The sequence below is a fragment of the Myotis davidii genome, unplaced genomic scaffold, assembly GCF_000327345.1.
Source record: "Myotis davidii unplaced genomic scaffold, ASM32734v1 scaffold238, whole genome shotgun sequence".
Taxonomy (NCBI): domain Eukaryota; kingdom Metazoa; phylum Chordata; class Mammalia; order Chiroptera; family Vespertilionidae; genus Myotis; species Myotis davidii.
The window spans coordinates 5,597,404-5,601,172 of record NW_006293779.1 but is presented as its reverse complement, the minus strand read 5'-3'; positions in this window follow the sequence as shown (position 1 = coordinate 5,601,172).

The window sequence follows — 3,769 nt, the reverse complement described above, 5'->3', positions numbered from 1 at the left end:
CGGCACAGAATACACCCCACCCAGGCCGGGATCAGGGGAGCCCCAGTGATGGGGGCCGGGTAAGGGGGAGCCCCAGTGGATGGGGGCCGGGTAAGGGGGAGGAGAGGGAGATGCCCAGGCAAGATCGAGAAGGTGAGGAATCCCCGAAAAGTGAGCAGGTTCTTCAGCCCCCAGCACAGTTTGGGGCACCCAGTGCAGCCTTGGCATTTGTCGTTTGAAGTGACGGAGACATGGTGGGCGCCTGGGGGCAGGGCTCAAAGACTCTGGCGAGCTGGACAGGCAGCAGTAATGCCCAGTGGTGGGCGCTGTCCACCGGCCTGTGTTCCATTCTTCACCCCCCGACCCCCACCTGCACCCCAAACTCAACTCATCCTCACACTGTGCTGGCTTTGAGAGTGTCCAGCCCCAGGGCTGCCTTGTCCTGAGAGGCAGGGTCAAACCTACCTTCTCTTTCTCTAGATGTTTTCAAACTCCAGCATGTAAAATGCAAGTCTGATTGTTTTCCTCCGGCCTTTCCTCCCAAAGTGTCTGAGATTTGCACTCCCAACCTCCTCTCCAAGGTATAGGAGTGACATAGGCATCGAGGGCAGGGGCTGGGTCCTGAGAAGCCACCTGCACGGTGTCAGCACATCTGTATCAAACGAATGAGTGAGTGAGAGCGCGCATGAAAGAAATGAATGTCTTGAGAGTTCTGCAGGCAGGTTTTCACGTGCTCTCTCTCCCCTGGGAACAGAACAAACTGAAAAATGAACACACGACCTCGCCATATATTTTGTATGAAGTTTGGGTTGTTTCGTGGCACGGCAAGCAGGACATTGGAGGGGCTATGTTATTAAAGCCATTTCTGCGCACAGAGGCAGTGGAGTAAGGAGGGGCTGGTACTGGAGTTACGAATCCGCCCATTTGTGGTCAGGACCTTGGAGAGCTCAACTTGGGTTCCCATCGGACAAAGCTATTTACTGGGTCACAGTTTCCCACTAATTCACTCACGTGGGCATTCATCTGGTAAAGATGTGTCCAGTGCTTGGGCTATGCCAGGCGTTGTATTACGACAAAAACGGATGGGGGGAGGGGAGGTGGGCCTTGAGGGTTTACAGCCTTCGAGAGTATGTTTATACCACATCCTGGGTGTTTATCATGAGGTTTGATTTTATACTTTGGTATATTTTTTCCCTAAGCCCCCCACGGTCTCTAGTTTGAATTAACTCTCCCCTATGTCCCCGCCTCCCCACTCTGTGTAGGCCTGTGTGTGGGCGGGGTGGGGTGGAATGATTGTTTTAGAAGCAATCCCAGCATGCTTTCTGGCCACTACTCTTGTGTGCAGTGTCCTTGAGCACTCTGACCTGTGGCTGAGCTAGAAATTGTGATAACAGGTGAATCGTAAACAAGGCCCCACGCTTGGACTGGGCTAGTGTGAGCGGCTGAGCCTGGAGCTACTGCGTTCTCAGCCAGATCTTCCTGGGAGGGGAGTGCTCTCCTGAAGATCCCCATCAGTGAGGGAAGAGCTGAGTTGTCTTACCTTTCCAAAGGCTGCCTTGTGGGCCATTTTGTTAACTTAATGGAAGAATCTGAGAGTTACACCGCACGTGGATAATTATTATTTGTGTGTGTCTTTCCGGACATTAATCACAGGATGTTCAGCGCAGCCAGTCTCTTCTGACACGCAAATCATCCCCCTTCCTGGTTTCATTCGCAGAAGCAGAGACTATCCACAGCAGTGAGGACCTCAGAGACCATGGAACCCAGCCCTCTCCTGTATTAGATGCCAGCACTGAGGTCCTGGGGAGACTTGCCTGAGCCCCAGGCGGGTGATGGAAGAGCTGGGCTGGAACCAGCTCCCTGATGCCCTGTAGAAGCACCGCGAGCCCCCATGTATGAGCACCTACTATGTGGCAGGCACTGTGCTAGGCTCTTTACAAACGTTTAAGGTCATTCAGTAAGTTGCCCAGTCAGGTCTTTGCACCCTCTCCCCCGATCCCTCCAATTATTAGCTATTATCCTAAGATCCCTGCAGTGTTCAAGGCTTGATTCCAGGCACCATGGGAAACAGGACGCTTGTCTTCAGACTAGTTGGCCAGGATGCTGCTTCTCGTCCCTCGCTGCTCCGGGTGGCACAGCCCTCAAGCACCTTGCACTGTCTGGCCTGTGTCCATCCTTGCAGGGAGCAGAGAACACTTGGGGCAGAGTCCCTGGGAGGGCAAAGCCTTGTAAGGGGTGAGACTGGCCTAGTGACTGACACTCTGTGCCTCCTGCTTGCAGGTCAGATCTGGTGACATCCATTTCCTTGCCCTGTCTCCCACTGCACCTCACCACACCGGGATCTCAGTGCAAACACTTGCCCTGATACCGTGCATTCATTCATGCCCTGACTGCTTCTGTCCCGGATGCCCATAGCTCCTGCCTAGGAGGGAGGGCAGGAGGACTTGCACCCCAGTCCCTCCCTCCATCTGCCTAGAGTGGCAGCTGTGCCCATATCTGCCACTGGGCTGGGCCCAGACTTCAGGGGCCTCTGGGCCCTGAAATCAGTGCATTCTATACTTGCCATTGTCAAGGGGAGGGGGTCTCACAAGGTGGCTGTGCCCCTTTCCGTGGAACCCCATACAACAGACCGGCAAACCAGGGTTGAGCCGGTAAATGTTTAACAACCAGCTCTCTGGGGAGAAAAAGCCTTGATTTGTAGCATTCGCTCACATCTGTGCTATAAATACTCCTGCCACAGCTGACCTCGAGCGATCAATATGATGTCACTGAACAGAGCTGGAAGGACACGCGCAGCAACACGGCAGCACACGACGTCCCACCGTACAGATGCAATCACCCCAGGGACACAGACAGTAGTGAAGTGTACAAAATAATTAGGAAGTGATGAGTTTTGAGTATTTATTACCATTATTTTCAATATAATTTCTTTAACTGTAACTTTAATTTCATTTTTAATGCTGACCTGTTTAACAACAGGTTTGCAAAAATCCCCAAAATTTAGCTATTGGCTCTCTTGAGCCAGTATGAGCCGATATACACTGCCCCCAGCCCACCTCTGCCTGCTCCTGCCAACTCCTTTGGGCCCGAGATCTCCCCACCCAGGGTGAGACAGGTGCAGCCCAGGTGAGGGGAAGGGCAGGCAGATTTGGCAGCTGCGTTTCCGAAACGCCTTCCATTTCCGCCCAGGCTCTGGCTCTGGCTCTGGAGGCGCAGGCCCGCGGACAGACCGGTGCATCCTGGGGCACGAAACAGAGGCTGTCTACTCCGGAGGATGCAGGTGTGTCCAGACAGGCAACCGATGCCTCTCGCACCTTCCTGCAAACAGGGGCCACGGGCCCTGGAGAGACACCTGGGCTCTGTGACAGGGACCCTGGGCTCCAGAAGAATCATCAGCCACTGAAAATGTGCCTCCATTTGTCAGTTCAATTCAACAAATATTTACAGGGTGCCATCTACTGAGTGCCAGGCATGCCAGGGATGAAGATGGGAGTAGAACGCAGCCCCTCTGCCCACGGAGCTTACAGTTCGGCAGGAAAGAACATGCTAAGGGCCCAGGTAACTACCATCAGCAGAATGCGGACTGGCCATACGAGAGGCACAAAGAGCAAAGACAGTTCCCCGGAGGGGCCAGGCCTGGCTCCTGGGCGGGTCAGAAGAAGCTCTAGGACAGTGGTTCTCAACCTGTGGGTCGAGACCCCTTGGGTGGTCGAACGACCCTTCCACAGGGGTCGCCTAAGACCATCCTGCATATCAGATATTTACACATATTGTTTTTGTGATTAATCAC